This window comes from Antechinus flavipes, chromosome 3 (genome assembly GCF_016432865.1).
Source record: "Antechinus flavipes isolate AdamAnt ecotype Samford, QLD, Australia chromosome 3, AdamAnt_v2, whole genome shotgun sequence".
NCBI classification, from domain to species: domain Eukaryota; kingdom Metazoa; phylum Chordata; class Mammalia; order Dasyuromorphia; family Dasyuridae; genus Antechinus; species Antechinus flavipes.
The window spans coordinates 187,673,176-187,698,387 of NC_067400.1; the positions used below are offsets into that span (position 1 = coordinate 187,673,176).

The 25,212-nt window shown below is 34.8% G+C and overlaps 1 pseudogene; it reads left to right on the forward strand.

The window, feature by feature from the left end:
* The first annotated feature begins 286 nt into the window (after positions 1 to 286).
* LOC127557102 (E3 ubiquitin-protein ligase RNF19A-like) lies at positions 287 to 21,655 on the forward strand (annotated as a pseudogene).
* The last annotated feature ends 3,557 nt before the right edge of the window (positions 21,656 to 25,212 follow it).

Here is a 25,212-nt window from a genome sequence, read left to right on the forward strand (position 1 = left end):
TCATAATCTTGTTTTTTCTTGGATGGTTTTTATTTTTATTTTTTTATTTTTTCCTCAGTGTTTCTCATTTGATTTTCAAATTCTTTTTTGAGTTCTATAAATTCTCTCTGCGCAGGGAGCCATTTCACATTACTCTTTAAGGTAGAAACTTTTTTTTTTTTTTTTTACTTTAGTCTCCTCCTCTGAAGATGAACCCTGGTCTTCCTTAGTTCCATAGTAAATGTCTATGATGGGGTTCTTTCTTCTGGGCCAGTTTATTTAAAAAAAAAAAAAAGATAAGGGCTTGATGTCTCAAGCTTCACTTGAGAGCCTTCAAGCTCTCTCCTCTGACCCGGAACCCCAAACCAATAGCTCCAAACTCCAGCAAATGCCTGCAGCCAGCAGCAATCCTGCCCCCTTGCCTCTGCACTCACCTTGTTTCCAAGCTCCTTTTCACCCAGGTTTGCATATCTGCAGCTCAGCTGAGCCTGGCCGTTCCTAATCAGTTGAAGGTTCCCTTAGTCTTCCCATACTCAGACCCCAAGTCTACAAACAGTCCGGAAAGTGAAAGTAGCCAAACCCAGCTACCCCCAAGACTCCCCACAGGGAGATCTAGAGCGGAGGTATTTGCATTTTTTACTGGTTAATCCCTGGCCTGAGGGGATCTTTTTGGGTTGTTCCAGGAGGATTTGTGTTGTGCCCCATATCTTCTTGATTTTTCACCAGTCTGTATTCGCCTTGAAGCACTTTGTTATATTTGTGAGAAAAATTTGGAGAGCTTAAAATTTATCAACCTACTATGCCATCTTCCCATAATCCTCCCCTTGCCTCACTTATTAACATTGTCTTGGGATAATTTTAAATGTTTACATGATTTTTTTTTTGATTAGTTCATTTTAGAATATATTCTTTTAGTGTCCATTGTGGATTAAATTTTTATCTTTTTCCTTTATTTGGTTTTCATTTTATCTTTGTTAGAGTTTATAAAATATATTTTAAACATTTCTGTTATCCTGTATTCTTAAAAAAAATCTCTAGATAAAATTAAAGGAAGGATTATATGAGCATAAAAAAATAGATATATTTCCTGAGATTCCTATTTAACATGTTCCATAGTTCTATCAAATACAATTTCCTCTCAGATCATATTTGGATCATGTTTCTTTTAGTGGTATGAAAGGGGGAGAGGTTTCTTTCTTCAGACCCACTAATTATCTATACAATTCTGGAACTATTTTGGGGCCATGGAAACATTCAAGATGGAAAATCTCTACTGGTAAGAGATTCATAATGACTGAAAAATGAAAATTATTGCTAAATAGGAACGACTAGAAATCTAAGCAGATCATATTCACTGAGATTTTCAGCCCCAAACTCTGGCTTTTGCCAGAAACTTTGCACAGATTTCCCCAAGACCTTCCCTATTTTCAGTGGACTATGAAACTAGAATTTCTGGAAATGGGGATTGTGGTTGCTTTCTATTGTTTTGTTCTTCTATGAATAAATGTTTTGTTTATTGTTTGTTTCAAGTGTCATTAGAAACTTGTTTGGCTAAAAAATGAGTCAAACAAATACAAGAAAAACTATCACAAGATATATTCCAGATTTTTAAAACCTGGTTGAAAGGCAAATAAACTGAAGCATCTATGAGAAATTCCATAACAATAATAGCTAACACTTTATATAGATTTAAGATTTACACACTACTTTGCATATGTAATCCCACCCAATCCTCATAACAACTCTATGAGTTAGGTGATATTATTATACCTATTTTATAATTCATGAAATCAAAATAAACATAGGCCAAATGATTTGCCAAAGGCTACATGACTAGTAATTGTCTGAGACACTTCAGCTAGATTCAGGTCTTCCTGACTCCCAGTACAAAACTCAATTCAATGAGCCACCTAACTGTCTGCTAATCCTATTTATTTGTCAAAGTTCAGTATTTGTCACCTGTGTTCACAAAAAAAGTGATCTTCACTACATTGCACTTGTTAATGCAAGAAAATATACTAACACACTGCTGTATAATGTTCTAATATATGTAATAATAATTTTAGAAATCTTCAATAATATAAGTTTCATCTAAGTGGTGTAGGTGGACAGTATGCTGGTCCTGGTGTCAGGAAGACTTGAGCTTCAATCTGGCCTTAGACACTTAATAGCTGTCTGACTGCATACTAAGTCACTTAACCCTGTTTGCCACAGTAGTCTCCCCTGTAAAATGAGCTGGAGAAGAAAATGGCAAACAACTTCAGTATCATTGACAAGGAAATCTCACAAGAAAGAGTTGGACACAAATGAAAATGACTGAAAAACAACAAAAAATATAATTAAAGCTTCAGGACGTAACCATAAATTATAAGATTTTACTCCACCTCAGAACAATAAGATAAGTCCTTAATCAATTTGAGAGGGTTTTTAAAGCATCATCTGTTAGATGATGAAAAGTGACATTTTGAGACTTCTGAAAGTATCAATCATGATGTATGCATAAGACATAATACATTCAACAGATGACTCTAGTACCTACCATATTTTCTGGAGGCAGACACTTATGCTAATGATAGAGGTCACAAAGAATGTTGGAAACTTTTTCTCTGCTCTTTTACTTCCCTATACCATAAAACTTGACATCAGAGCTATTGTATCAATAGGAGACAAAGCATCCAGCCAGGAACAGAAGCAAAAAAGCAAGGATAGACATGGAGTCAGAAGGATATGACTTGAGGGAGGAAGAAGCTACAAAGAGAAGATTTCACTCCTTGAAGCAGAAAAGAATGCTATTCTGGGAACACAGTTCTGTTAAAATGAAATATCTAAGGGAAGATTTGTGAAATTCTACAAAGAGAAAAAGAACTTCCAGGTTCTATTGTATGAAGAGTTATGAAATACTTTTTATTATACATAGTGATCTAGTATTGAAATATTTCTGTGTAGTAACTGTGTTGTGATCTCTCTATAGTAGGGCTAGATTTATTACATCTCCTGCTTCTGATCCAGGGTACTCCTCCCCCACCCCAAAGTTTGAAGTATTCTTCACTAATGCTACTATCTTGAATCACAATTCAAATGGGTTTCACCACTCTTAGAAGCTGGTAGGTAGTAAAGTGAATACTGGGCCTAGAGTAAAGAGCACAAAATGACTTAGAAATGTCACAGCCTTGAGCATCACTACCATACTTTGTCCACTATTTGTACAACCTGTAAATGATTTTTTTAGTCATTTTTACTTTTTAGTAAACTACATTTTAGTAGTTTTACTTTGGTAAGGGAATTATTTATATAGGGATGTTAAACATTCAACTAAAAACATGTTTTCTCAACTCTTTTTCATTAAATGGCAGTTTTAAAATCATTTTTATTCATTGTCAATGTTTTTGAACATAAAAGATACTATATGTATTAGTATAGATAGCTATACTAATTAACCCACTCAACAAAGAAACAATAGTTGAAGTAATTAGTAAGTTAATAAATCCATTAATATGTAACTTTAAAAGTATTAATGGGTGCTGATAGAAAACAGCTTTTTTGAAACTGGTCCATCTCTAATTAAATTTAAATTAATTTCTACCAAGCAAAATTACCAGTATCTGATTTTAGACTGTGTGATAAATCTTGCTGCTGAATGGACAATTTAAAGATAAAGATTAAAGATAAACTCATTGGAGAATAAATAATTTGAGGCAATTATTTTGACTTTAGTTGTTTTTCCACTAATGTATGCTTTCAAAATTGTTTTGTATTGTTTTAAAGAACACTGTTGATATTTTTTTAAATGTACTTTAAGTCAAGTCAACAAGCATTTAAGTAGCTATGGTGTGCCAGGAACTGTGCTGTGTTGGCACAATAATTAGAAATACAGCCAGAGTGATAGGATGCGCATAAAGATATCTGTTTTAGTTTTACAGGCATTTTATTAAATATAGTTTGGTTGTTTTGCAAGGCAGTTTTTTTCCCCTTTAAAGTTAGGTAAGTGACTTACACTAAGCTAGTAGCTCATATACTACCTAGGAGGGATTACTGAGAAACAACTAAGACAGATACAGTAGCTTCATACGCTTCTATTATAAAAGTCACAGAGATCCTGTAGAGGATGAAGGCCATAACTAGATGGATGTTAGGGATCATGCCTAGGTGAAAGGGAAGGTCAATTCTCTGAGAGCCTACACAGCTGTGGATCATAATATATGAAGGAGTTGAAAAGCAGCCTATACTGACACAGATGTTGCTTGTGGACTGGGAAGGAAATAAATTGGAGGCAGAAGGAAGAGGAGGGAGGTCAGACAATGCAACTACCTCTCAGGGGAGAGATCGGAGAATACAAGTGCCTCTCAGTCTCCTTGTATTATCCTCCTCCTCCTCCTCCTCTTACATAGACCTCCAGCAGCCATTGCCAGGTGGGTCCCTTATCACAACAGGTGGAGCTCTTTTGAATGACTATGGATTTCATCTCCCCAGTTATAAAGGAAAATAATTATTGATTTGGATTCTGTCTTAAACCTGTTTTACAAAAATGGCAAACATTTTTAGTAAAGAAAAAATTTTCACTGTCTTATGCCTGGCTTGATGTGATTGTAATTTATAGGGTCAAATAGCTTGGAAGAGAGCCTTTAAAATAATATTATCTAATTTTCTAGAATCTTCACTGTAGCAAGGCAATCCTTTATTTCTAAATGATTCTTGCCTCAACAGCTGTTAAAACCTTTTTTTCCCTCAAGTTTCACATAGTAGTTCCTCCTTCAACCCTCTCAACTGAAGACTTTGCCCCATATGTTACTAAGAAATTTGAAGCTAAATCACCAGGATTTCTCTCTTTTTGCTTTTTTATCTTACAATTCTTTGACATAATTTCATATTATCTTCTCTTTTAATATAGTCTTTGATGAAGAGAGTCAGCCCTTATTCTTAACAAGGAAACTCCCTTTACAAATAATTTCATTTCCATCCTCTCATTTCCTACCACAGATTTTATCACTTCTCTTTTATCATCTGTCCCCTCTCTCTAATAATAGTTCCTTTTCTATCTACTGGTTCCTTTCCCCTGCTGCCTATATATCTAGACATTGCCTCAACTGAAAGAAACAGCTTCATTATAGCCTACTGTGATCTCTATCTCTTGATTTTTCAGCCAAACTTTTTTTTCCCCTGAGGAAATTGGGAAGTGTCTTGACCAGGGTCATACCGCTAGGAATTGTTAAGTGTCTGAGGCCAGATTTGAACTCTGGTCATCCTGACTTCAGCACTAGTACTTTCAACCAAACTTCTGGATAAAGCTTCCTACATCATTGTGCCACTTCTTTTCCCTTTATTTAACTATAATTTGGCTTCCAATATCTGCATTCAACTAAAATTTCTCTCTTCAAGGTTAAATTTTAATTTTTTTTCAGTCTGCATATTTCTTGATTTCTTTTCAAAATATGACACTGTTGACCTTTTTCTCTTCCAGGATATTCTCTTCTTTCTTCCTTTTCAAGATTCTACTGTCTTACTTGTCTGAATTATACTTCTCATTCTTTTTTTTCTTTTTTTTGCTATATATTTATCTGAGTCATGCTTCCTAACTTTATGTATGGCAAGGCTCAGAATTGTCTTCTTTTTTCCCACCTCTCTCTATCTTCTCACTTGGTGATGTCAACAGTTCCCATTGATTCAATTATCACATCTAGTTAGATGATTTCCATATCTATACATCTAGACTTAGTTTCTCTCTTGAGCTACTCCCACATCATCAACCATCTGTTGGGAATTTTAAATAGAATGCCCCATAGGTATCTTAAATATAATAAATCTGAAACAGAACTAATTATCCTTCAGCTGGCCCTCAAACTCACTCCTCTTCTGAACTTTCTCCCCTCCCCCCCCCCTTTGGCATTTATTTATTTATTTTTGCTGTTCTTTTTTATTATTAAAGTTTTTTATTTTTCAAAACATGTATGTGGACAATTCTTCATCATTAGCCCTTGAAAAACTTTGTGTTCCAATTTTCCCTTCCTTCCCCCACACCCTCCCTAGATGGCAAGTAGTCAAATATATGTTAAACATGGTAGAAATATATGTTACATCTAATGTATGCATATATATTTATACAATTATTGTGCTGCACAAGAAAATCAAATCAAACCAGTAAAAAAAAGAAGCAGAATAAAATGCAAGCAAGCAACAATAAAAAGAGTGAAAATGCTATGTTGTGAACCACATTCAGTTCCCACAATCCTTTCTCTGGGTGTAGATGGCTCTCTTCATCACTGAACAATTGGAATTGGTCTGAAGTATTTCATTGTTGGAGAGCCACGTCCATCAGAATTGATCATCATATAATCTTGCTGTTGTGTATAATATTCTCCTGGTTCTGCTCATTTCATTTAGTATCAGTTCGCATAAGTCTCTCTAGGCCTCTCTGAAATCACCCTGCTGGTCATTTTTTACAGAACAATAATGTTCCATAACATTCATATACCCTAATTTATTCAGCCTTTATCCAATTAATGGCAATCCATTCAATTTCCAGTTTCTTGCCACTACAAAAAGAGCTGCCACAAACATTTTAGCACATGTGGGTCCCTTTCTCTTCTTTAAGATCTCTTTGGGATATAAGCCCAGTAGAAATATTGCTGGATCAAAGAGTATGCACAGTTTGCTAACTTTTTGAGCAAAAATATCAACTGAATCTGGACTTATATCTAGACTCAAAACAATCAGCAGAAAGGTCCTTTAAGCCTTCGACATTTTTGTTCTTCCCAACAGATTTAGGTAATTCCTAATCCACCCTGATTTGCCACCCTGATTTCTTTTATTAGAAAGTCACACCAACTTGTGTTGGCAATAGTGGCAAGGAGTGGCAAATAGTCATTTAAAGATGGTATACAGAAAGGTAGTAATTTCATCTCCTTTTTCCACAAACATCTATAACACCCAAGTTAATATTAGACACTAATAATCATAATATTTAATTACTTTCAAGTTTGTGAAGATTTTGATTGTCTTTATTAAAAGAAAAAAATTGTAAATATCATGACAATTTATTAAGTATGGCCAATTCACTATTTTATATGCTTATAAAAGTGATAAAAGATCAAAAATTTCTAATCTCTAAGTACCTCTGGTTTAATTAAAGATACAGATCTTAAGAAAGACTAAAAATATGAGACTATGATACTCTCATCTTGTCACTATATCTGCATTACTTCAGGCTAAGGACCTGTCTTTTCTGTAACACTTTCTATGTCTTTTATACTAATTTGTTTATTTAATATTTCAAAACATATACAAGGATAATTTTTCAACATTGATCCTTGAAAAACCTTGTGTTCCCATTTCCCCTCTTCTCCCACCCCTTCCTCTAGATGGCATGTAATATAAATATATGTGAAACATGTCATAGCAATTTATTACATATCTTACAAACAAATAAAGATACTATGTGGACAATTATTGAAGATTGAATTTTTTGAGGAAAAGAATATTTTTGCCAACACTTAAATAAAAATGAAAGTTTATGTATGTTTAGTGTCTAGGTTTGTCATAAAATCATTAATAATTATCTTTAATATATTTCTATTTTACTAATTATGATCTGGGTAAGTTTCACTCTTTCTCTTCTCATTTTTTAGCATTGTCATTGATAAATAATATCTATGAAGCTGCAGATTCTCTACTGGATTATATGTTAACTGACTATGTTATTGATTAGAGAGATTATCTTCTTTGTTTTTCCTAATAAACCCAGCCAAATTATCCTAGTGTTTCTGTTTGTATTGATCCAAGAGCAATGAATGAAATTATTTCCCTTGAATGCAATAATCCATGAAAAAGGAGCTAACTGCTTAATTCCACAGGTCTTATTTTTTGTAAACTGGTCCTTAAATAAGAATACTTAGAGATGCCTCTTGCTCCAGATGGTATCATTTAACTGCCTGTGTTACTCATGAGTAGTTTTTGGCTTCAGCTTTAAATAATACTTAACACAGTGATTCTCTTATCAAGAATTCTCTTCTCTCAAAATTGGAACAAAAACCTGCAATACTTCTTGAAGCTATAAAATAGTAAATTTCCATCAGTGCTAGTTAAAACACATCGGATGGTATAGAGTTGTGTGGGAAGAAGTTTGATAAATTTAAATATAATATTAAAAAACTACCTGAGATAATTTTTTAAATCAACTAGTTATTGAGATCTTAATATTTAGCTTCTGCAAGAGACAGTCTTTTAAAATAATAATCTACCATATTATTTAGAAATATATTTATGCCATGCTTTGTATTAGTTACTAATTGAGCAATTATTGAGTGCTTGCTGTGTCAAGTACATTAACCAAGCAGCTACATTTTTCATTCCAAGAGAATAATAGGATTCTGTCCAGCCAACGTGAATTGAGAAAATTAAAATATATCTTGCCTCCTTGAATTTATTTATGCTCTGTTGTTCTTATAGAATATTCTTCATGCCTTCCCTTTCTTCTTTTTATTCCCCCACCAACATATCTCTACCTGTCAAAATCCTTTAAATCCCAGCTCAAATAACATGAGTATGAGACTTTCCTGTCATACAAGGTACATACTAATGCTCTGTTGGTGGAGTTGTAAGCTGGATCAACCATTAGGCAAAACAATTTGAAACTACATCCTAAATGTCACTAAACTATGCATGATCTTTAATCTAGTGATACAACATATATATATGTACACATAGAAATGTGTATGTACATATATGTATATATATGTATATATTTCAAATAGGTAAAAAATTGAGGGAAAGGACATATATATAAAAGAAAATTTATAGCAGCATCTTTTGAAGTAGGACTAAACAAGTTGTAGCATGTGAATATTGTAGAATATTAATGTGCCATAAGAATTGATGAATATGATAGATTCAGAGTAACATGGAAACATTGGTACAAACTGATGTAGTATAAAATGAGCAGCTCTCTCTCTCTCTGTTTCTCTCTCTCTCTCTCTCTCTTTCTCCCCCCATTCATTTATGTTATGGTCATCTATATATGAGAAAAGGAAACCAGTTACATGGACTCCTGAAAAAACAAAGTATACTTAACAGTTCAAGTTTCAAACATGGAAAGTGAAAATAAAGAGTTTCAAAAAATAAAGAGTTCAAAAGAAAAGTCTCAATTTTTTATGTGTTTTGTTTTGATGATTAAGTCAAAACAAAAAAATTAAAATTAAAATTAAAAAGTCTCCCTGATTCTCTCAAACAGTTATTAGTTTTTTTTTTTCTTTTCTAAAGCCTAACATTCTAGTTGTATTTTTATTATGGTATTAATAATTGTTTTGTATTTTTGTTGTATACTTTTCAAAATGATTTAGTCTAGATTATAAGCACCTTAAGGATAGGGACTGTGTGTTTTTCTCTAGGCCTCCTAAAGAGCTTTCTGTAAATTTCTTGGACATAATTATCTTAATGATGATAATGATGATGAATTGCATTTAGATAATACTTTAAGATTTACAAAGTACTTTACTAAAAACAGAGTTTTGACAACCCTCTGGTATCACAATATAAGTGTAATGTACCTTTCTTATATATGCCCTTCCCATTACCCCATTCATGGAACATCAGGCCATTTTGGTTGCTTATGGAGAGTAGTGGCTTACAAGAAATGATATATGGAGTTGTTATTTTCAAGGTCACCACAAGAGAGATACCAAGGACATAAAAATGGTGAAATAGTTTCTTGTTGGATGGATTGTTGAGTCCACTTATCTTACTATTAATGTATTAGCCAATGCTTTGATACTTGTCAAAAGTCCCTGTCTGCCACCAATCATCCAAGTCCAGGGAAAATAACACCCTTATCAATTCCAGTTCACTTTGGACACTAAGTTTAATGCTTGGGAAAATATTGATTTCAGAACTTCTTCATCTGATGATCACCCTGTTGAAATTATGAGTTGATCTTCCCATGAAAAGAATGTTGTTTAAACTCCTTTGCCCAAAGGAGCATAATTATGGGGAATTAATGAGCCTTTATAAAAAAAAAAATTGGCTGAAAAAAATTGCCCCAGCTTTCTAATTCCTTTCTAATCTTGGTTGCACTGATTTTGTACAAAATCTTTTTAGTTTAATGGAATCAAAATTATCCATTTTCATTTCATAGTGTTCTTTAGATATTCTTTGGCCATAAAATTCTCCCTTCTTTACAGATCTGACACGTAGACTATCCCTTGCTCACTTAATTTGCTTATAGTTTCACCCTCTATGTCTAAATCATGAACTCATTTTGATCTTATTTTGATATAGTGTGTTAGATATTGGTTAGTATCTGGTTTCTGTCATACTGTTTTCCAGTTTTCTCAACAATTTTTGTCAACTGATATATTGTTGGTGGAATTGTGAATGCATCCAACCATTCTGGAGAGCAATTTGGAACTATGCTCAAAAAGTTATTAAACTGTGCATACCCTTTGATCCAGCAGTGTTACTACTGGGCTTGTATCCCAAAAAGATCTTAAAGACGGGAAAGGGACCTGTATATGCAAGAATGTTTGTGGCAGCCCTTTGTTGTAGTGGCTAGAAACTGGAAATTGAATGGAGCCCATTAATTGGGGAATGGCTGAATAAATTGTGGTATATGAATGTTATGGAATATTATTGTTCTATAAGAAATGACCAGCAGGATGAATACAGAGAAGCTTGGAGAGACATACATGAACTGATGCTAAGTGAAATGAGCAGGACTAGGAGATCATTATAAACTTGGAAACCAATACTATATGATGATCAGTTCTGATGGAAGTGGCTCTCTTCAACAGTGAGATGAAACAAATCAGTTCCAATAGAATACACCATCAAACTTCTAAAAGAAACCCCACTATGTAAATTGTGGTATATGAATGTTATGGAATATTACTGTTCTGAAAGAAATGACCAGCAGGATGACTTCAGAGAGGCCTGGAAAGACTTACATGAACTGATGTTGAATGAAATGAGCAGAATCAGCAAATCATTATACACTTCAAAAACAATACTATATGATGATCAATTTTGATGGAAGTGGCTCTCTTCAACAATGAGATAAACCAAATCAGTTCCAATTGTTCAATAATGAAAGGAACCAGCTACACCCAGCGAAAGAACTATGTGAAATGAGTGTGACCACAACATAGCATTTCCGCTCCTTCTGCTATTGTCCACTTGCATTTTTGTTTTCCTTCTTTCCTTATTTCTAAATCCGATTTTTCTTGTGCAGCAAGAGAACTGTATAAATATATTGCATTTAACATATACTTTAACATATTTAACATGTATTGGTCTACCTGCCATCTAGGGGAGGAGGTGGGGGGAAGGAGGGGAAAAGTTGGAACAGAAGGTTTTGCAAGGGTCACTGCTGAAAAATTACCCATGCATATATCTTGTAAATTTAAAACTATAATAAAATACTTAATTTTTTTTGTCAGTTCCTATCCCTAAAGATAGAGTTTTGGGGTTTATCACATAGTAGATTACCACAATCATTGACTATGGTGTCTTGTGTACCTAACCTATTCTACTGATCCACTATTTTATGTCTTAGCCAGTAACAAAAGATTTTGATAGCTGCTTTATAACAGAGTTTTAGGTCTGTTCCTGCTAGGCCCCACCTTTGAATTTATTTCATTAATTTCCTAGTTATTCTTGACCATTTTTTCATTCCAAATGAATCTTGCTATTATTTTTTCTAGTTCTATAATACTATGATCCATATTCAATCCCCATAGAGCAGATGGGAGCATATGACTTTCTTCATCACAAGACCATTGGAGCTGGCCTGAATCACCTCCTTGTTGAAAAGAGCCATGTCCATCAGAATTGATCATCATATAATCTTGATGTGCACAATGTTCTCTTGCTTTCACTTCACTTAGCATCAATTTATGGAAATTTCTCCAGGCCTCAATGAAATCATCTTGTTGATCATTTCATATAGAACAATAATATTCTATAACATTAACATACTATAACTTATTCAGCCATTCTGATGGGCATCCACTCATTTTCTAGTTTCTTGTCACTACAAAAAGGGCTTCTACAAACATTTTTCCTTTTCTCTTTTTCTTTGTGATCTTTTTGGGAGATAGGCCCAGTCCTGCTCACTCTTTAATTAAATTCTGTTTCATAACTTGCCTTCCTATTGCTTAACATCCCCTTGCCCAAGGATCCTTCCCTTGTTTTCTTCCCTCATCCTCCCCCCCCCCCATTCTCCCATCCCACCCCCTTTATTTCTTTGTATATTTTGGACAATGCTATTACCTTCATGGAATATGTAGTATTGCCTATATAATCCATTCTTGCTGTAATAGTTTTCAGAACTACAAGCTCTCTTCCCGTCTAATGTCTCTATGTCTATTCTTCTTCTGCACCTCATTTGTATAACATTACTATTTTTACCTTATTTCTGCCAATATTTCTTTTGAGCTACCCTGTTGTTGATGTGAATCTTAAACATATAACATGTATTTCCCTTATAAAAACAATATAAACAATGTGTTCATATTTACAGTTTGTCCATGTTTAGTTCTTTAAAACTGATCTTTGATATTTGCTCTCATCTGTTAAAATTTCTGTTAAATTTTGGTTTGGTTGGTAGAAAGTCCTGAAAATCTCCAAGTTCATTGAAGATCCATTTTTTCCTCATTCAAAATTATAGATAATTTTGTTGCAGACCTTGTTCTTTTGAATGTCAGTAGATAAGATTCCAGGACCTCTGATTTTATTAGTTCTCCTGGTTTTCTTTATTGTACCTTGAACAAATCTATTAAGTGCTTTGGGCCTTAGTTTCCATAACTATAAAATCAGCAAGTTGGATTAATTAACTTTGTGGTCCCATTCAAATCTGGTCTCAGACACTTACTATGTGGTCCTGGATAAGTCACTTAACCCTGTTTCCTGAGTTTGTTCTGTAAAATGATTTGGAGAAGGAAATGGCAAACCACTACAGTATTTTTGCCAAGAAAATCCCAAATAGAGTCATGATCAGACATAACTGAAATATTGCTGAAGAATAAATGATCCCACTGATACATTGTTGGTGGAATTGTGAATACATCCAGCCATTCTGGAGAGCAATTTGGAACTATGCTCAAAAAGTTTTTAAACTGTTCACACACTTTGATCCAGCAGTGTTGCTACTGGGCTTATATCCCAAAGAGATCTTAAAGAAGGGAAAGAAATCTGCATGTGCAAAAATGTTTGTGGCAGCCTTTTTGTAGTGGCTAGAAACTGGAAACCGAATGGCTGCCCATCAATTGGAGAATGGCTGAATAAATTGTGGCATATGAATATTATTGTTCTGTAAGAAATGACCAGCAGGAAGATTTCAGAAAGGCCTGGAGAGACTTATATGAACTGATGCTGAGTGAAATGAATAGGACCAGGAGATCATTATATACTTCAACAACAATACTATATGATGATCAGTTCTGATGAATATGGCTCTCTTCATCAATGAGATGAACCAAATCAGTTCCATTTATTCAATAATGAATAAAACCAGCTACAAACACCAAAAAACTCTGGGAAATGAGTATGAACCACTACATAGCATTTCCAATCCCTCTGTTTTTATTTGCTTGCATTTTTTATTTCCTTCTCAGGTTAATTTTACCTTATTTCAAAGTCTGATTCTTCTTGTGCAGCAAAATAACTATGGATATGTATACTTATATTGTATTTAACATATACTTTAACATATTTAACATGTATTGGTCAACCTGCCATCTGAGGGAAAGGGTGGGGGGAAGGAGGTGAAAAATTGGAACAGAAGGTTTTGCAAGGGTCAATGCTGAAAAATTACCCATGCATATATCTTGTAAATAAAAAGCTATTTAAAAAAAAAAATCATATCCCCAGCTTTAAGTCTCCTGGTGCAATATAACTCTATGAAAAGTAATATCAAAGGGATAAACTATTATCAGAAGTTCTCTACTAATAAAAGCTTTGGCTTAGCAAACAATTATGGTCTCTTCCCCACCCCCTCCACCCCCCCCCCAAAAAAAAAAGAATGAATGGTCCCTTACAGATATAAGATTTTTGATCCTAAGGGGATAACTTAAAAACAAAATATATTGAATGAAATAAGTATTATGTTAGAAGCCAAGGGAATAATAAATTTAAACAGGGAAGGAGTTGTCAACCATTTCAAAAATATCAATAATAGTTTAAGGATAATGATGACTCAATGAAGTGTACTGAATTTTCTTATAAAGAGAGAGGAAAGATACTAATGATTTTACAAAGGAAGACAATTTTTTCATATCATTTTTTCTTTTGTAAATACCAAGTTTCTTCCCTTTGTGAAGAGTTCATCCTATGCATTTCAAGAAGGACCATGAAGAAGTTCAAGAAAGAAAATGTCTCCTTGAGCAACAGACAACTTAAATCTGAGAAATATCCCACAGATGTTTAAACTGATAAAAACGGATTTTAACTTGAAAAAGAAGCTGCCATACATTGAAGACATTTATTTAAAAATCCAACTATCTCCTTGTTTGTTTTTGTAGGCAAAATCGGGTCATGATGTCTAAGATAGAAGATCTTTCCCCTTATCAAACATCCTGATGATTAAGAGGAGGTGTTGCAACCTGGGGACTGGGGCAGAATAACTGAGATAGGACAATTCAAAGAGACTGTGGCATAACATTCCACACTCTCTCTTCTGAATATTCAAATCATTGAATCAAATCTCTTGATATCTGGAAGGTCTTAGCACCATAATTTTGATGTGGAGCAAATAAACCAAAATAAAGCTAGAAAAATTCAAGGGCTTATGGCAACAAGTCTCTCCCTGATATTCCCGGAGTTAATCAGCAATACACAAAGGCTCCCTGTTGCTAGCATGTCAGGTTCTCTGCAATTCCAGAGCATCTTAGCCAGAGAATTGAGTTTGAGTTAAGTGGTCTGAAGTCATTTGTGCATTTAACTCAGCCTCTGCTTATAAAGCAGCAGAGTTCAAGGGCTCAAGGCCCCATTCAGAGGGGCAACTCACTCCAGGGGAGAAAGGTGAGGCTTGGAGTAGATCCATCTGTCCTTGCCCAAAGGGACAGACAGGGCTGCTACTAGGATACAGAAAGAATACCGATTTCTGAGCAAAGTTATCAGAGTATGCACAGTTAGATCATCAAGGCAGGTAAACACCCAAACTTTTAGAGGCCTGATACCAAATTGCAAGATCCATTGAGAATGCTAAAATACTATTTAATGAGGTATAGGAGTGGAAAAACAGATCAAAGAGACTGGAAGTCACAAGGTGCCTGTATCTTGGAGATTTCTAAAAATAGGCAATCAGAAAATAGTCCCCAAAAAGCTGAGTTTGCCAGGGCAATTCTAACAGAATAAGGGGTTCCAAAGATAAAGAATAACGAGCAGTTACATCCCGGTAAGTTTAAACAAGGAGTAAAAATGAAAATGACTGCTTAAAGGACTTCCAATTCAATCAGAACTAGTGAGATAAGGGATGGGGCAGAAGTGCCCAAAGCAAAGTGAATTAGGAACTAGGGGCTCCCATTCTTTCAGGTATTTTGAGAAAAATCCACTAATTTTCTCAATTTCCTATCTCTTCCTCCCTTTTTTCCTCACGGAAAGGAATTATCAAATAACCATTCTATATATAAATCCCAAGAGTGAATCAAAATTCCTATAAATAATAGACTAGTACAGTAGGGTTTCCTAAAAATCCCTCAGATGTAACAGCAATTTTAACAATTTCCATCCCAAATCTTAAACACACAGTAATAGATGACCCAGTCAGGGTTTAATAGTCATTTCTCAATCATTCCCAAATTCCCCCATATCAGACCAAAATACACTAGGAGTAGGGGTGATGGTCTCTCATTCAAAAACTGCTTCATGCTGAGGACAGGCAGAGACTCTCAGTCCAGGGAGGGGGATGGGTGTGGTATGGCCTGCTGACAATCAAGGCTGATCTAGGTCCCAGATATAGCTGTAAATTGACCAAAATCTAGAGAAAAAACCCAACAACATGATTCTAACAAATGAAGGTTAGAACAGTCTGACTTAGAAAGACTGATTCACAAGGACTGCTACAAGATGTGGGGAGGCCAAAACAGATTGGCCAGCAGCTTCCTATGTGAAGAGATGCTTGTCTCACAGGACAGGCAAACAGCTGTCAGTTATAGTCCCAATAAATTAAACAACAGTTAGGTTTCACAGATAACTGTTAAGTGTCCTCTCATTATTAGGAAACATTAAAAAAAATTGAATATACACACACACAATATCCAGTAACAGGATAGATTACCAAGCTAAATACTTATTTAACTATAAATATAGACTATAATGATTACATATAACCAGATTGGAAACAGCAAGGTATGTCATAATTGAATTGCATTAACAGTTCTTATTGACCATGTCTCTGTTCAGTCACAGGAGGAAAAAATGCAGATACATGACTATAACATAACATAAGCAGTTAAAATTCAACTTCAGCTCAAACAGGATAAAATAGCCTTAATCCAATTTTATTCCAATTAATTGTCCCACCAACTGTCAGAGGGTGGAGCTTTAAAACTCCCAAATAATATTAACTACAAGTTCAAGAAATTTTACCTCCAATAACAAATCCCATTAACCAAAGTTTCAGATAAATCCCAAACAGGTATTTACCATGACCTTATATTGATAACAGTAAGAAATTGCTCTTAGTAAGTTCACAACTTAGAACAATTATCTTTCATATCCAAGTAGATGTTTCATAAGTTGAATATTATCACATCAAAGAGTGTTCCAAATCATTATTGATCAGAGAAATGCAAATTAAGACAACTCTGAAATATCACTACACACCTGTCAGATTGGCTAAGATGACAGGAAATAATAATGATGAATGTTGGAGGGGATGCGGGAAAACGGGGACACTGATGCATTGTTGGTGGAGTTGTGAATGAATCCAGCCATTCTGGAGAGCAATCTGGAATTATACCCAAAAAGTTATCAAACTGTGCATACCCTTTGATCCAGCAGTGTTTCTATTGGGCTTATACCCCAAAGAGATACTAAAAAAGGGAAAGGGACCTGTATGTGCCAAAATGTTTGTAGCAGCCCTGTTTGTAGTGGCTAGAAACTGGAAAATGAATGGATGCCCATCAATTGGAGAATGGCTGGGTAAATTGTGGTATATGAATGTTATGGAATATTATTGCTCTGTAAGGAATGACCAGCAGGATGAATACAGAGAGGCTTGGAGAGACCTACATGGACTGATGCTAAGTGAGATGAGCAGAACCAGGAGATCATTATACACTTCGACAACGATATTGTATGAGGATGTATTCTGATGGAAGTGGATTTCTCTGACAAAGAGACTTAACTGAGTTTCATTGGATAAATGATGGACAGAAACAGCTACATCCAAAGAAGGAATACTGGGAAATGAATGTGAACTATTTGATTTTTGATTTTCTTCCCGAGTTATTTTTACCTTCTGAATCCAATTCTCCCTGTGCAGCGGGAGAACTGTTCGGTTCTGCAAATATGTATTGTATCTAGGATATACTGCAACATATTTAACATATATAGGACTGCTTGCCATCTTGGGGGGGGGGGGAAGAGGGAGGGAGGGGAAAAAAACAAAACATAAGTGATTGCAAGGGATAATGCTGTGTAAAAATTATCCTGGCATGGATTCTGTCAATACAAAGTTATTATTAAATAAAATTAAATTTAAAAAAAATAAGTTGAATATTATACAAATCATTTTGCTTTAAAATACTAACTACATAGAAAAAATTCCAAATAGCATATTTTCCATAACAGAAACATTTTCAAAAGGACAAAGAAAACACTATTATTTTCAGAGGCCCTTTAAATAACTTCAGGATGACCCAACACAATCAATTAAAACTTATACAGACTATCCTAATTCCATAAAAAAAATCCAAGAAGTTCTTAAAAATATTAAACTTTTAGAAATAACCCTACCAAATTAAAGATCACATTTATGACCATATTCCTTAACCAAGGAAACCATTATGTGTCTAAAGAAACAAATAGTCAATTAACTTAAAAGTGGATCTGTCTTGTAAAATCACTTGCCAGAGCCAAGCCTCTGTAGAAAGTGGCTGAAACACACTTAGTGAGAAGGGGAGGGGGGGATTCCATGTGGCTGCCCTTCTATATTAGGTTTAATTGGGGAAAGGGGATGTCACATGGCCTCCCTTCTGCCCTTCCCCTATTCCATGAGGCATTTCTCCTAACTCCTGACCCCTACTCAATATTTCTCCATCCTTCCATTAAAAACTTTCCTTTTTCTTTTCCTATTTAACTCATCTCTTTTCCTTAAAAACTTTTAAGATTCACAATACAGTGAATAGCTAAATGACTCCATAAAACAAATCAAATACAGCTTTTTAAAAAATTTTCTCTTCAATATCAAATGTTATAATATTCAACAAATTCTAAGATCTTATACTCAAGCTAACCACATCTAGCATTCACAGACAAAATAGTAAAACCATTTAAAAACTGCCCAAAAGGATATTTTTTTGTTTTGTTTTATTTTGTTTTCACTTAGGTTTAAACTAGTTCTCTAAAAACTTTCCCCAAGTTTCAAAACAATTAGCATGAGTTCCTTTGGGATCCAGAGGCCTTATCTGCCCAGCTCAGCCTAGGCCAGGCTTGAATTTTAAACTGCTTCAAGGAAAAACCCATCTGTCAGTTTTAAAATAGCCAAGATTTTCTGTTCCTTTTACTTACAGATCAGTGCAACAGGTTAAGGAGTTAGAAATCACAAGCAATTTTTATACATATATATAAGCACAATTGCAACATTGAAATAACCAATTCTTAATCATTATTCTTAAACCTTTAGCAGAGTTCTTTAACCAACAAAACAGACAGATAAGTCACACAGAACACAAATCATACAGACATAGGCTGCACAATTACAACATTAAATAAAACATTTAACACACATAACCAGATAGTGTCCAAAAGGTGCTCAGAATCAGATCAGACCAGATGATCTCTAATCTCTAATCCTGCTCTCATTTTCTAATATCTCAGTGGGACTTCCAAAAATGTAATGCCAGAGAAACTGAGGCAAGACAGAGATGAGACAGTGTTTAATAATTTATTTGAAAGGGAGAGATTGTGCTGGGGGCATGTTGCTCCCAGGGTTGATGTCCAAAGTATCCCACAGCTAATGTGTGTTTTACATGAAATATATATGCACATGGCTCTAAGCTAACAGGGGGTAGACTGAGTCAGGGGTGGAATCAGAGCACTGAGAGCAGAAACGGACTATTAATCCAGTTCTGACAAGATGGGGGGAGGCACCAGAGATTCTGATAAATTGGGATCAAGAACAATGACAGAATTGGGGGAGGAACCAGACATTTTAATAAGTTGGGAGAGTCTGGGATCATGATGTCTAAGACAGAAGCTCTTTCCCCTTATCAAACATCCTGATGATTAAGAGGGAAGGGAGGTGTTGTAACCTGGGGATTGGGGCAGAATAACTGAGGTAGGACAATTCAAGAAGACTGTGGCATAACAGTCCAACCCCCTCATTTTTCAGAGGCAATAGACTGTAGTGGGAAAGACTGCTACACTTAAAGTCAAGTGAAAATTTGACACTAACAATTCTGGACAGCTCATAAAAGTTTGAATTTCTATTTCTTTATCTGAAATTGGGATATTAATCCTGCCACTACATCTATCTAGGAGGAATGTCTTTAAAAAAATCACTTTGAATGCCATACATGTATTTTGTTATTCTTATGCAATTCCTTCACAATTCGTCTACCTTCCCATTGCTTTGCTATTGCTGTTGTTGTTGAGTCATTTCATTCATGTCCAACTTTCCATTATCCCATTTGGGGTTTTCTTGGCAAGGATTTTGGAAGAAATTAGGCAAAGTATTAAGTAACTTATCTAATATAACACAACTGGTAGTAGCTGAAGCAGGAATCAGAATAAGTCTTTCTTAATCAAGTCAACTTTTTCCATTGTGATTCTGCTTTCATTTATTTATTTACTTATTTTGTAAAGAGTATCTGGTTCTATGATTTTATTAGTATAGAGAACTCCTGGTGAAGAAATCCTCTCTATTACTATAATTTATAATTATTTTATAAGTAACAGTCTTATTATTAACAGAAGTTAAGTGATTGGCTCAGAGTCATGTAGTCATTATTTGTAGGGCAGGACTTTAATCCAACTTATGCACTAAATTACATGCAGATTCCCTATTGACAGTGGTAGATACCTTTAGCCAGTATGTCTCTCTAGTTCAATATTAATAGTCTTAGGGTCATTAAACAAAGTTTTCTTTTGTTACTTCTTTCAAGAAAATATATATCATTCCTTATTAGGAACTTTTAAAAGGCATTTTACTCTACTGAACCAAAAATTATAGTGGAATTATATTATTCTCTACATCTCTTAGTCAATTGTGTGACTCAAGATGTGATTTGTCATGGAGTACCATTTCTGAAATACTGACTGTTCTCTCCATGAAGAGTTTCCAGATCCAGATTCTATGTGCAAATTATTCACATAAGGCTGCTACTGGGAAATGGGCCTTGCTGCTGCACTGCCACAGCCACCATGCAGGAATTGAAATTTTAAGATGTCACTTCTTTGTTATCTGAAAGAAGATACTTTAAGATCAAAACAATACACGTGTATAACTAACTACACTGGTTTAACTGAAGACAGAGGGGATGACATTGTTTTGTTAAATATCTATCTATCTATCTATCTATCCCAGATGGTAATAGACGTTTAAAAAAAAAAAAAAAAGGAAGCTCAGCAGTCTTCCCAGACTTGATGGAATTAGCACAATGTCACTTACAAACAGGAACATCTAGAGGATTACACCATTCTTAGGGCATTCCTTTCCATTTGGACTCTGCTGAACATTCTCCATGACAGTGACAAATATCTTTGAACATCTATAAGAACAGTCACTTGGAAATTAAAACTGTTGTGAAAGTTCTTCAGCAGGAACTAAGAAGGATTATCCTACATCATGTTCAAATATTAGTGCAGAGACCAGAAAAATGACTTACCACTAAATAGGATGAGATTTGTGTATGAACACTGACCCTGATTCAGTTGTGATAAGTATTCTAGACATGTATTTACATTGGCAGATGGGGTCAGATTGGGACCTTCAGTCTTCTGCTTCATCTGTGAGTTTGCCTTCTGTTAAACAGGCACCCAAAATCATTTAGGTCATTTATATGTAGGAAGAAAAAGGACACCAAATGTAAATCAAGGGATCTCAGTGGTGAGATAGATGGAATTGCAAGTATTAAAAGTATGCCTTCTGGAATCCATACTGATAAGGACAGTTTTCCCTACATATACCTCCTCTGATAATATACAAGTATAAACAGCAAACAAAATAGAGAATTTATATAGTGTCCTTTGTGCCTTTTGTAACATTCTAAGGAAAGATTCCCTGATATCTTTTATCATACTTGTTATCATAGATTGCTTATAACTATCTGAAAATTGAAATTTCTGAAAGTAGAGTTAATATCAGAGGCCCAGATTGCACAGAACAATTTAATCCCCATGATATTCACTTGATATTATATTAATTGGTCATATCTTGATGGAAAAATATGAAGAATTTATATTTAGGTGGTGACTTGTTGCAGACCCTGACTGAAGGTGGTCTGCTCCAGACTATAGATATGTGTAATGACTGCGTATTTAAAATCAGCCGGAGTCAGGAATTCAGGTTAAGGGAAAAATCTTCAATCTTTATTGAAGAGATGAATAAGGATTGCAATAGCAATATGGGCAAGAAAGATTGTGATAGCAATATGGGCAGCTGCGACAGGAAGCCAGCTAACAGAGAGAGATCTGAGCTGAGAAAACTGTCGCAATGGCAATGGAAACAGTCTCTCCTTCCCCTTCCTTTTCCACTCCCCTGCTTCCACCCGCCAAAATTGTCATTTCCTATACAACACATCAGGACTTGCACAAAGAGTGGGCGGGGGCCATTCTTTCTCCAAGCTTATATATTAATAGAATATGGTCCAATTACTATTTAGACTCATGTACTTGGGACCTCAGTGCATCAACTCAAGCCTCAGCCCATTACAGATATGTTATGATGTCATTTGGCTGTGCTAGCTATCCAAAGTTGAAAACAAATATGGCCCTCAAACCAGGACCCATGATGCTGCCTAACAAAGAAAGCCCAGAACCTCCATCTGAGAACAACATGTTCTTCTTCCATTAGTCATAACCAAGAGTCTGGAGCAGCAACTGATGATATAAAACCAATGTCCATGATGTGCTGCTTAAATAATAAAGATAAATGATGGAAGTTACAATTACATAATATGTTTTCTGTGGTTGTGAATTTTGTTAGTTGCATATGAAGAGAAATCAGATTTACATTATTTAAACCCATTGGGATGTAATTTTTGGGAAAGAAGCCTTGGAGTCTTACAAAGAAAATATTATGGCAACTGGGAACACCAATTGGTGCTCCTATAGAAATTGCTTTAAAAACTGGCATTACTATTCCTGCAGTGATTATTGGAATCCCTCTGTATGTTGGATGAAAGATTTATAATAGATGTAAAAGCAATGATATTTCAAAACACAAACAGAATTTAGTCATAGCAGGTGGTGTAACATTGTCTATATTAGTATTTACAGTAGTAAATGCAGTAACTATAGGCATTGGTGTTCTATTATATTGGCTTACGTTTATGGAGGTGTTCTAATATCTCTCTGTCAAAGTGGAGATTGTGAAGTGTCAGCAGACAATGAAAAGGGAATCAGGACTGAATTTGATGATGAAAATGATATAAACATCAGTGGAACAAATATAGCAGTAACATAATTTAGTAGCAGAAGCATGCCACAATCCTAGCATAAGTAAAGGCAGTGTGATGGACTGACTATAATTTGAGTGAGTGAAACAGTTAATACTTATGGCACTAGACAGAGACTGGGAGTCTTTCAATGGTCAACTGTTTTAACTGGTGAGAAGTACAAACTGATGCACAAAAAAAAAAGAGTGGTACAGGTCTAAGTGGAGAATCTGGAACACTCAATTGTGGAACAGTTATTGATAATGCCAGTACAATAGCAGGATCCATCCTAAATTCCTAAATCCCATTGGAAAAAAGAAGGCAATAGCATGGAGGTACAAGTCAATATTGAATCAAAGTTAGTTAAATTCTGACACAATAGTGGAAGCAGCAAAGTGGAAGAGAATAGTAGGACTTTTGGCAGTGGTCATGCTGGTAGTTCATCTGGTGGTATGCCAGAAGGTAAATCCAGTGCCACCAAATGGTCCAAAGAAACAATAAGCAAAAACCCAAAGATAAAATGAAGGTAAAGAATACCATGATGATAAATGAAAGCAGAGAAGACATGGATGAACAGCTATTAGACCAAGAGAGCACAAACTCCAGCAAATTTGACTCTTCATACCTCAGTGACAGCATTCCATCAGTAACTGACTCCCACTCTAGTCATTTTTTTTTTCTGAATTCAGTAGCTCTGACTTGGAAAACATGAAAACTTCTTGTAATTTTGGCTCCAGTGATTATCACACACATTCTTGCTACTGTTGGCGTCTTCCTGAGATTGAAAATGCCCTCTTGGAAAACTCTTCTCATCCAAATGGCATTCCTCTGCTGACTAACACTGTTGAAGTTTCACCATTGAGTTATATTGCTGAAGAGTGTGGGAGCAGTGTGAGAAACAACCAATGTCTCTGTATTTTTTTGGGGGAGGACTAAAGGAAACAAATAACAATGGTTCACAATAGGTTATGAAATTAAATACTACAATTCAGACTGAAGTTTAGACTTGTAAATGCTGCAAAATATTTACCACTGAACAGCTCTTCCTGGAGTTGGTTGTACTACTTGTGACTACTATGAGTTTCAAGTATCAGCAGAAGCCAGGTTTCATAATAATGATGCAATTAGATTTTATATGAAAGACAGCAAAATGCTTCATGTGAATCTTAGTTACCAAACTCTGTGAAATGAAATGAAACTTTAAAAGTGCATTATAAAAGAACAATAAACTATAAGATCAAAGCTGAGGTTTTGTGAGTTTGACATCAAATTTTGCTTTAAAGTGCATACTTGTATTCAGATAGAAATTAGGCTTTATTTATAATGAATACATAAAATACTAATGTAGTTCTACAACATTCTCATGAAAACTTTAGACTTTCTAATAAATGGATAGTGGCAATTTATTGAAAACCACTAAGGGATTCTGTTTAAAAGAAACATGAATTTTTCAGAATCCTTACATGTTATTCTACAATAGCTGATGTCCTTTATAACATTTCTACTCATAATTTTTTTCCCTTCTGGGATAAATCATATACAATATGGATAGACAGAGTTTAATGCAGCCCATTTACTATGGTTTGGATACTTGTATATTTGAACAATATTATGGCAAATTTTGCACAACTTTGAACTAAAGAAACAAGGTACATGTATATCTTATATAGTGTTTATTTCACCTTGAGGAACAGTATAATGGTAATTAAATAAACAGAATTAAAATTGGTATGATATATGCAAAATGTAAAATAAGGTTCCATTGGTTATAAGCATTTTAAAGAAAGTTACTTTTTTTCATCAAGGGGAAGAATGTGCTTCCCTGATTCTTGTAGCCTTTGGCATAGACTTGGTTTTAAGCTCCTGGTAGAAGATTTTCCTGTGTTGTTTCCAGAACATCCACTTTGGACACTTTGGATTTTTTTTTTGTTGTTGTTGTTTTGTTTTGTTTTGTTTTTTCATTTATTTTATTTGAAAAAAAGAGTAAGAAAAAAAAGAAAAACAGAAAAATGTAGAGGGCTGAAAACTCTGAAAAGATGTGCTTGAATCAGAGTGCTTGAATCAGACAGCAGAGCACTTAAGGATAATTATCTACTGGATGTGAGATAATAATAAGTATATACTTAGATAATAATAAGCATATACTTAGATGATATGGTAATGTGATGACATTCTTGCTGAATGGGTGATAGCAAGGTAACCATAGGCAAGGTTTGGAGAGCTGAGGGAGAGAAGTCAGTTTCACTTGGCTAAGGAGGAGGAGGAGAGAGAAGCTGGAGAATCCAGACTCCAGGATCCAGGATACATATTTGGCAAGCTGCGTAGCAGCTTGCCTGACTCCTTTACTTCTCCTTCCAAAGTCCAAGAACTTTGATTTATCCTGATTCTGACTGATCCTGAGGTCCTCCAGGGAGCTAATCCAGATATT